Source organism: Prionailurus viverrinus, chromosome C1 (assembly GCF_022837055.1).
Source record: "Prionailurus viverrinus isolate Anna chromosome C1, UM_Priviv_1.0, whole genome shotgun sequence".
NCBI classification, from domain to species: domain Eukaryota; kingdom Metazoa; phylum Chordata; class Mammalia; order Carnivora; family Felidae; genus Prionailurus; species Prionailurus viverrinus.
Genome location: NC_062568.1, coordinates 189,888,341 through 189,898,966, shown reverse-complemented (window position 1 = coordinate 189,898,966; position 10,626 = coordinate 189,888,341). Strand labels below are relative to the sequence as shown.

The 10,626-nt window shown below is 46.6% G+C and overlaps 1 protein-coding gene across 4 annotated transcripts in view; it reads left to right on the top strand.

Annotated features, from left to right (window-relative positions):
* Positions 1-1,032: 1,032 nt before the first annotated feature.
* Positions 1,033-10,626, top strand: part of ZBTB8A (zinc finger and BTB domain containing 8A) — a 72,109-nt gene continuing 62,515 nt past the window's right edge. For 2 of the 4 annotated variants that reach the window (XM_047872892.1, XM_047872891.1), the window contains exons 1-2: positions 1,033-1,092; positions 1,354-1,454. The gene's annotated coding sequence lies outside the window, so the exon portion shown is untranslated. Of the gene's footprint in view, positions 1,093-1,325; positions 1,455-10,626 lie in introns of those variants that run through there. The other 2 variants (XR_007155085.1, XM_047872890.1) reach the window with 1 other exon arrangement.

The following is a 10,626-nucleotide window of genomic DNA, read 5'->3' as shown; positions in this document are numbered from 1 at the left end:
AATCATAATGTAAGGAATTCTCCAAATATATCAACAAGTTTCAGAAGCTAGGAGGGGGAAAGAAGGTGAGGGGGAAAAAAATTCCCATTACTTCTTCCTTGGAACAAAGAGTTTATCACCCACCTGACGTGCTCTCTTAAGGAACAAGTTTGTAGAATGCCTTTGCATGTTTTAATGAACGAAGGCTGAAATAAAACCTTTTGCTATAAAAATGCCCAGGTCTTTCTTGGCGAGTTCTCAATGGGGACGCTTGCAGAGTACTTTGAGTACATCCAACCCTCCTTTTTGAACATGTTTCCGTTTACCTGTTCAGAACGTGAGGATATGCAGCTAAATAGCAAAACACCTCTAGAGTAATAGGTTAGTGACGTCAAGAGTTGGTTGTGGATATTCTGTATCCCTCTCATAGAACATATGATCTTCAAAATGCATAGCTAATTGTTGTTGGAACCAAGGCAATAAACTTTGCCTGATATGACTATCACGTAGGAGAGGAAGCCATCGAAAAACTAAAGGTTTTGACATTTCCCCCCCAGTTTTATTACATCATGGTGCTTTTCAGTACCTGACCCAGCATAAGGAACTAGAAACTAATCTACAGAATTCATGTTTCTGCAGAAATCATATTTCTGCAGTTGCAGTGAAAATTCAGTGATTTAAGATTTTTAGCAAATATTTAACCTGTTTGTACTTAGGGTCATAAATACGTCCTCGGAAAGTCTTGATGTCCAATGAATCTTTGTATTGGAAAACACAAAACCTGCTATTTTTACTACTTTTATATTTTCTCTGAACTTAAGCGAGAATTATTTTCTCATATCTCAGACTCTCTGGATTTTCCTCTTCAAATAAAATGCTTGCGACCTGTAGAGGTTTAGAAAAGGTTATCCCCGACCAAAACGAGTGCCTCAATAAAGGGCAAAATTCCGTGGAAATCGCTTATATTTGACGTTGCTAAACTTAAGTACAATAATGTCACATGTACTTATACAGTAATTGTGGGCACGCCTAAATCCCTCCCTCTTTCCTAAACCAAATTCTCCAGATCCTAGAAATCCAGCCCTTCTGCCCTCCGGAGGCGCCTTTCTCAACGTAAAGTACAATTTTAAAATTTAAGCTCCTGCCTAAATAATGGTTCTGTAGTCAACTGCCAGGGAACCTGGGCACCCCAGAGCCTCTGGAGGGTGCAGCGGGGTGTAGGCTAGGGCAGGGGGAGTGGGCGAAGCTGCTGGTTGGTGCCTGAAATCTGTGCGTTGCCCCTTTAATTGTGTCCCCAGCCCTCGGGCGTTTCTGTCCAACGCCCACGTCAGCAAATACCTTTTGTTTCTCTCACGTTGGGGCTACTTGTTTTAGGGCGCAAAGGAGCGGCTTCGAAAGTGGGTATTTCCCCTGCCGAAGACCAGGAATCCTCCCCGAGCCCGCGCGCGCGACCCGCCGGTGCGCCGCGGCCCGCGGTAAGTGGCTGCGCGCGGCGCGGGCGGAGGGCGGGCGGGGCGTCGGGGCTGCCGGGACGGGCCGCGAGCCTCGCTGCGGGCGGAGGGCGGGCGGCGGCGGGATGCGGCCCGGGCGCGGCGCCCCCAGACGTCCCCGGGCCGGGAGAGCGGCGGGAGGCGCAGAGGCGGGCGGGCGCCATTTGCAGCCCCGGGCGCAGCGGCGGCGGCGGCGGCGGCGGCGGCGGCGGCGGCGCGCCGGTTCCGAGGGGCTGGGGACGGTCACAAAGGCGGCGCGGGCGGCTGGCGGCGGGGGCCCCCGGCCTCGGGGCGGCGGCCCGCGAGGAGAGGCGGGCGGCGCCGGGGCGCACCGGCTCGGGACCCCGAGGCCGCCCTTCTCCGCGGCCGCCCGGCCGCCCTGCCCGGCCAGCCCCTCCTGCGCGCCCGGGAGGGGCTGCGGGACAATGGCCGCGCCGTCGCCGCCCGCGCCCGCCGCGCCGCCCGCCCGCCCGGGCCCGGCCCGACCGCGGCGCGGGGAAAGGCGGGAAGGCGCGCGGAGCCTCCTGGCGGCGGCGGCGGCGGCGGCGGCGGGAAGGCGGCGCGGGGACGGTGCCCGGCATGTGTGGAGCCGTCGGGCGCCGCGGACTCCCGGAGGGTCGGCGGCCGGCCGGCCTCGGGCTGCGGGGCGAGTGACGGGCGGCCCGCCCAATGGGGCGGCGGGGGGCGGGCGGGCCGGGGTCCCGGAGCTGCTCCCCCGCGTCCCGGGCGCTTCCTCGGGAAGGTGGCTCCCTAGGCAGTAGTCCGAGTTTCTCCTCCAGCTTCCATCCTTTGGTTTTATGTCGTGATGCAACAGATCCGGGCTCAGAACCGAAGGCAGACTTGCTACACCTAACACATATTGAGCCATAATTATTGGCTTATGACGGAACCGCACAAACGCACCTTCTACCCATGTGTAGACTGCCTCTTTTGTAAGTTAGCGGTTTGGCCCCTTCCCCTTCAAATGCGCTTGTTTAGCATTGATTGTGCTCCTAGGCAGACTCCACATCTTTCCAAGAAGTGTTAGGTTTTCGTTCTCTCTTAAAAAAAAAAAAAAAAAAAAAATATAATCGATAGGTAACATTTTGTGTTAGTTTTCATTTAAGACGTCTTTGGAAGCAGTAGATTCCCACCTAGTGGGCTTCTAACTACACACGTCAGTATTCTGTTCCAATAAACGTTTCTATTTGTGGAACTTTAGTAAATGGAGTGCCTTCACCTATATGAATTATTTCACTTAATTTCACATAAAACAGCAACCCAGTTAGGTCGATGGTTATTATACTTTCCAGATGAGGAAATGCGTTATGTGCAGAATGTAACCCTTAAACCAGAAGGTGAACGATGGCAGCCTCCCAACGCCCTTGCCTCCTGTTCTTGTTCTTCATTCCCTCCTAAAGGCACCTCCAGAGTCTTCTGGAAAGCAAGTCCGTCACTTTGCTTTCCTGCTCTAAAAACCTTAATTGATCTTTATCAGAAAAAAAACTCCAAAATCCTCAGCAGAAGAACCAAGGCTCAAACTTCCTCTCTAGGGTTATCGTCCCCAAGCTGCAAATATGGGTGGGTTTGTGGAACCCCTGAAGCAAGAGTTCTTCACTGATAACCGGTGATCAGGTGTCTATTTCTGGGAATCTCCCTGGCCACACCAGTGGTAAACGGGAAGGGAGAATCTAACCCCAGCCCTTGGGTAGGTTAGACTCTAAGATGTCAGCAGAAGGCATCCTGAAAACCTGGGCTCTTTCCAGGTCATGTAAATTTCTGACCCCTGGATACTTGATTCATCCTATATAATTTCAGTCTTATTTCCTATAATAAAACTGGGTTTCTGTTTAATAGGTTTAGCCCTTTCAGTGATATAATTATATGTTTATAATATTTAAAGGATTTGGTGTAAGTTTTTGATCCTCTTGAGGGAAGTTTTTGTCACTTCTTTGTTCAGAATTGGTCAGTGCCTCCCCATTTTCAGTGGTTCCCCATCTTACTCATAGTAAAAGCCAAGGCCTTGTAAAAGTTGGTCCCGTGATGTCTTTCTGGCCGCACGATCTCCCCTTCCTTTCTGACTCCATTTCTCATTGCTCTCTCCATCCCTCCTTAATGTTCCTCCAGTCCTCCTTGCCTGCTCCTTCTTAGAGCCTTCGCCCTTCATCTGCCTGGAACACTCTTCCCTTAGATACCACATGACTATCTCACCTCCTTTGGACTTAAATGCCAACTTCTCAATGAGACTTTTCCAGCTATGGTTTTGATTTTCTTAAACATTTTAATACTTCATTTTAAATCTTACCAGGGTTAAAAGATGTTCATTCACCAAAGAATTCAATTACCATGCTAGTTAGCCCAAATTCTTTGACTCAGGGATTTTTGCTAGGGAGGCTAATGAGATTTATTTTGGTGACCCTGATGGACACACTAAATTCTAGATTAATGATTATGTATCTTAAAAGAGATGGTCTTCTAGCCCACAGTCTTTTTTTTTTTTTTTTTCAACGTTTATTTATTTTTGGGACAGAGAGAGACAGAGCATGAACGGGGGAGGGGCAGAGAGAGAGGGAGACACAGAATCGGAAACAGGCTCCAGGCTCTGAGCCATCAGCCCAGAGCCCGACGCGGGGCTTGAACTCACGGACCGCGAGATCGTGACCTGGCTGAAGTCGGACGCTTAACCGACTGCGCCACCCAGGCGCCCCTAGCCCACAGTCTTAATTCACTGTACTTGTTACCTAAATCTTCAATCATAAAATATGTGTTTTTTTCCTTCTATTCCAAGGACATTTGAACTTTGGTTCCTAAAACATGTAATTGACTTGTCCATTCACCTGTTTAAAGATCTTTCAACTGGGAATCTAGATTTCTTTAATATTCTTAGGATTTTATGATATTTAACTCTATCTCTTTTATAGATATCTAAAATATTTCATTGAATTTTGGATGTCCCACATGAATTAAAGTAATTTGCTGTTTCAATTTATAAAGTCAATCTACCAAGAGAAGAAAATTTGAAACATATTACCCATTTCCATGACTGAATCACATATTTTGAAAGTAACTTAAAGCTTTCTTAATGGTGTGAGTACAGTTATGAATGTAGGTTATGTTAATGTCCTGTGGATGTAAATATTACCAAGTTGTAACTGAACCCAATTTATAGGACAATTCCTATTGTCCTGTAAAAGTTGCTGTTTTTGCTCCTGCCTATGTCTCTACTGCCTGTCTTAGTGTAGTCCCTTTACCATGTCTTGCTTTGACCATTGCGATAAGCTTTTAAATTGGTCTCCCTGGGCCTGCCTCTCCCACCTTTTCTCTTCCATGCCCTCTCAAGTTTTCTTCTGGTAATGCAAATGGAATCATTGTAACAATAATACCTGATATTTATTGAGCCCCAGCTGCAGGCTGGGTCTTGTGCATACTCTCTGGACAGAAGAGTGCAAAACTCAGGGTTGTTGGTTTAGGGTCAGTCAGCCAGAATTCCAGTCTCTGTTCACTTGATCCTGTGCAATCTTGGAAGTTTTTAAAAATGTTCCGCATACCTCAGTTTCTTTATACAGTGTGCATCATGGATCGCAGCTTGAGGCTGTTGTGAGGACTGCAATAAGTGTATAGTGTTTAGCACAGTGCCAAGTAAACATTCAAATATTAGCCATTTGGGGGTGCCTGGGTGTCTCAGTCAGTTGAGCGTCGGACTCTTGCTTTTGGCTCAGGTCATGATCCCAGGGTAGTGGGATTGAGCCCCGGGTTGAGTCCCAAGTTGGGCTCTGCGCTGAGCATGGAGCCTGCTTGGGTCTCTCTCTCTCTCTCTCTCTCTCTCTCTCTCTCTCTCTCTCTCTCTCCCTCCCTCCCTCTCCCTCTCCCTCTCCCTCTCTCCCTCCCTCCTTCATTCCCTCTCTTCCTCTGCCCCTCTCCCCTGCTTGCGCTCACTCTCTCTCTCTGTCTCTCTCTCTCTAGGAGCCTGCTTGAGTCTCTCTCTCTCTCTGTCTCTCTCTCTGTCTCTCTCTCTCTCTCTCTCTCTTGCAAGCTATTTTTATTGAAGTATAACTTACAGGTCATAAAATTCACCCTTTAAAGTGTATGTAATTCAGCGGTTTGTAGTGTATTCATAGAGTTGCACAACCATTGCCACCCTCAAATTCCAGAACATTTTCACCATAATATAAAGAAACCTCATACCCATTAACCATCACTCTCCATTGCTGTATCTCCCTAGACCTGTGACAACCACTAACCTGGCCTGTCACTATCTGCCCATTCTGGACGTTTCATTTATTAAATTTTTTTTTAACGTTTATTTATTTTTGAGAGAGAGAGAGAGAGAGAGAGAGAGAGGAGAGAGGGAGGGGCAGAGAGAGGGAGATACAGAATCCGAAGCAGGTTCCAGGCTCTGAGCTGTCAGCACAGAGCCTGACATGGGGCTCAATCTCAGACTGCAAGATCATGACCCCAGGCGAAGGATAGCTGACAGAGCCACCCAGGCTCCCCTGGACATTTCATTTAAATACAATCATAAAATATATGGTCTTTTGTGACTAGCTCCTTTCACTTGGCTAGGGGGTTTTAAGGTTCACCGATGTTGTAGCAAGTATCAGTACTTCTGTTCCTTTTCTTGGGCTAATAATGTTCTATTGTATGGATGTGTCACATTCTGCTTATCCATCCACCAGCTGATGGACATTTGAGTTGTTTCTATGTCTGAGCTATTATGAATAATGCCTCTGTGAACATCTGTGTGCAAGCTTTTTTGAGGACAAATGTTTGTATTTATCTTGGGTGTATATCTAGGAGTGGAGTCATTGGATTAAGTAATTTTTAAAAATAGCTTTATTGAAATTCAATTTGTATACCATAAAATTCACCTATTTAAAGGGTAAAATTCAATGATTTTTCGTCTATTCATAGATATGTACAACTGCCACCACAGTCCATTTTAGAACATTTTCTTCACCTCAGAAGGAAACCCTCTACCCTTTAGCTCTAAGGCCACTCAGCCCATCCCCCTCCCCACAACCCTTCCTCCTAGCCCCAGGCAACCACTTATCTACTCTGTCTTCTAGATCTTCCCATTCTGGACTTGCATAGGAATTGAATCCTATAGTAGGTGGTCTTTTGTGATTGGCTTCTTTAATTTAGCATAATGTTTTCTTTTTTTTTAATATTTATTTATTTTTGAGAGAGAGAGAGAGAGAGAGAGAGAGAGAGACAGCATGAGTGGGGGAAGGGACAGAGAGAGAGAGGGAGGGAGGGAGGGAGGGAGACAATCTGAGACAGGCTCCAGGCTCTGAGTCGTCAGCACAGAGCCCAAGGCCTGGTTCCACGAGAACTATGAGATCATGACCTTAGCTGAAGTGGGATGCTCAACTGACAGAGCCCCCCAGGCACCCCTTATTCATTCATTCATTCATTCATTCATTCATTCATTCATGTTTATTTATTTTTGATAGAGAGCCAGAATGTGAGCGGGGGTGGGGCAGAGAGAGAGGGAGACACAATTCAAAGCAGGCTCCAGGCTCCGAGCTGTCAGCACAGAGCCTTATGCAGGACTAACCCACAGAGCGTGAGATCATGACCTGAGCTGAAGTCGGAGGCTTAACCAACTGAGCCACCCAGGCACCCCATGTTTTCAAGGTTCATCCCTATTGGAAGCATGTACCCGTACTCCAAACCTTGTTAAGGCTGAATAACATTCCATTGTATGCATATTCCATTTTCCCCTTGGTGGACATTTGGGTTTCCACCTTGTAGCTATTCTGAATAATGCTGCTATAAACATTTGTATACAGATTTCTGTGGGGACATATGTTTTTATTTCTCTCGGGTACATACCTAGGTGTGGGATTGCAGGGTCCCATGGTAACCCTATGTTTCATCATTTGAGGAACTGCCAGACTGCTTTCCAAAATGGCTGCATGATTTCACATTCCCACATTAGTGTCTGAAGGTTCTGATTTCTCCACATCCTGGCCAACACTTTGTGTGTGTGTGTGTGTGTGTGTGTGTGTGTGTGTGTGTGTGTGTGTGTTGTAGCGATCCTAGTGGATGTGAAGTGGTATCTCACTGTGATTTTGATTTGCATTTCCCTAATGGCCAATGATGTTAAACATATCTTTATGTGCTTGTTACTATTTGTCTTAATTTATTTCTTATTCCATGAGTCTTATTTATCTTAGCTATTATCTTATTTAATCCTCTTAACAGACTTCCTTAGAGCCTCTTAACAGTCAATTTCCTCATTTTACAAAGAAGAAACTGATGTGTAAAGTAGCTTGACTAAGTCACACAGTCACTGGTAGGCCTATAATCATGTCACTCTTCTTAAAATCCTTCAAAAGTGCCCCGAACCTGCAAAAGTGGAGGCGCTTCAGGATCTGGTGCTTACATGCTTTTCTCGTTTTATCTTCCACTATCCCTCCACAGGCCTTAAGTCTGTAGCCACAGCAACATTTTTATCATCCCCGAAGAAGAAGGCGTGCTGTTGAATACCTGCCTGTGCCTTTGCCCTTGGTGCTGTATCTGGAATGTCCTTTGTGTCCTCTTTTTCATGAGTGAACTTTTACTCCTCCTCCAAATAATAAAGAAAGTACAAAATATACGGAAAAATAAACAAATTAACCTGCATTTACCTCTGAAAACCTTCAGGGCTGGTGTGAGAGAGACAAGAGAGAGGAGGGTTGTGGTGGAGGACGACTTTCACTATCACTGACGGGAATCACTGCTATCTGTTGGCTCAATGGAATCTTTTTCTTTTCACGCACCTTTAACAAGGAACCTATCCAGTGACACTTGCTTTTGCCTCCGTTTGAGGATTTCACAGAAATGTGACATCGCGTTGTCTTTAAACGGATTCATCACTGCCACTGCTACTGCCTTATTCAGGTAGTGCTTTCCTACAAAATTTTGCACCGTTTCCCACGTTTTACACATCTCCCTAATCTCATTTGAGGTGAGGGATTCCTCCTCCTTTTTCTCCTCCTCTTCTGCAGAGGAGATGCAGCCAGAGACATCAAGTCTTGCAATTTTGGCCACTCACATACCTCGTTCGCACTTCTCAGTGATTTCCCTCTTCACTTCCACCATAATCACCTCCTTCTTCTCACCGCCTTTCTTTTCACCCTTCTTCTGCGTGGGGGCCATTGTATACGCTCACACGGATGCTGACTACAGTACGGTATTAATAAACTCTTGTCATCGACTGTATTTAATGTAACTGGCAATAAGGCAGCAGAGGAGAGGGTCTATATCGGCTGGCAGCCTGACCTAGAATGAAGCAAAGCATTCCTAAGCTTACTTTTGTATGGAAAAGCAGAGGACTGTTGTCCATAGGTGCTTTGAAGTGACAAAAAATACACGAGTGCCTGTTGTGGACACCTCCCAACGTTCTGAAAAATCACTGATTGCTGTCAAACACTGCGTCCTGAGAGCAGTCATCTGAGCATGGGAGATGATCACCCACAATCCCACAGTGAGAGAGAGAGAGTGCGCAAGAGAGAGATGAGAACCATTGATTCGGTTGTGATCATGGGATGTTCAGCGTCAGGTACTGCTTGCATTGCAAGACGTCGCTCGCTTATCAAGTTAACATTTATTAGAAATGTTTGTTCGTCCTGCAGAGCACCAGCAGAACAAGTTACTCGCAATCCAAGGTTTTACTGTATTTTTTCCATTGTGTTGTGACTTCATTTAAAAGTTTCTTTCTTGGGGTGCCTGGGTGGCTCAGTCGGTTGAGCGTCCGACTTTGGCTCAGGTCATGATCTCACAGATTGTGAGTTAGAGCCCCGCGTCGGGCTCTGTGCTGACAGCTCGGAGCCTGGAGCCTGCTTTGGATTCTGGGTCTCCCTCTCTCTCTGCCCCTCCCCCACTCAATGCTCTGTCTTGCTCTGTCTCAAAAATAAATACAAACATTAAAAAAAAAATTTAAGGGGCACCTGGGTGGCTCAGTCGGTTAAGCGTCCAACTTCGGCTCAGGTCAAGATCTCGCAGTCTGTGAGTTCGAGCCCCGCATTGGGCTCTGTGTGGACAGCTCGGAGCCTGGAGCCTGCTTCAGATTCTGTGCCTCCCTCTCTCTTTGCCCCAACCCACTCGCATTCTGTCTCTGTCTCTCAAAAATAAATACACATGAAAAAAAGTTTCTTTCTTCCTTGCTGTCTCTCTTTCTCTGACTCTCTGTCTCCATAGATAGTGTGGTGTTCCAGAGCACTGACCTTTGATGTGTCATCATCTTTGTATTCCCAGAGTCAGAGAGAGACTGCCAAAGAGTTGGTGCTCAATAAATATGTATTGAATAAATACATTTATCCTTTCGGTTTGAGGATCTTTCCTTCTCATAAAAATAGAATAAAAGGGTTTTGCTTTAAGAAAATTAGAGAAGAAAGCATATAGAGCTATGTGGAGTTCAGAACAGGGTAAAGTATTCAATCAAAGGTTGAAGTTGCTCTCTTTCCATTTTTTTTTTTCCCTAACCCTTCAGAAAGTCTCCACTGCTGTTGAATCCTTCCTTGGATCTCAGCAGCATCTGAACCATCGAGGGTACAGCAAATACCTTTGTGTCTGCTTCAGTTCCCTCTGTCTCACTGGTTCTATTGGGTAAGGTGCAACATAAGGTTTTTATGGTTCCAGGATATTTGGGAGAAGCTTTATTTCAAGATCTACATCTACAGTGTAGTTTCCATCAACAGAAGATACCAGCAAACCAAAAAAAAAAAAAAAAAAAAAAAAAAGGTGGGGTGGGGGATGCCTGAGTGGTTCAGTCAGTCGAGCATGGGACTCTTGATTTTGGCTCAGGTCATGATCCTGGCGGTGTTGTGGAATCGAGCCCTGCATCAAGCCCTGCGCGGGGCTTCACACTAAGCATGGGGCCCTGCTTAAGATTATTTATCTTTTGGGGCGCCTGGGGGACTCAGTCGGTTAAGCATCCAACTTCAGCTCAGGTCATGATCTCACAGTCCGCGAGTTCGAGCCCCGCGTGGGGCTCTGTGCTGACAGCTTAGAGCCTGGAGCCTGCTTCAGCTTCTGTGTCTCCCTCTCTCTCTGCCCCTGCCCTGCTTGCACTCTGTCTCTCTCTCTCTCTCTCAAAAATAAATATTGAAAAAAATATGTCAAAAAAAAGATTATTTCTCTCTCTCTGCCCCTCTCCCCCACTCGCACACACACACTCTCTCTCTCTCTCTGA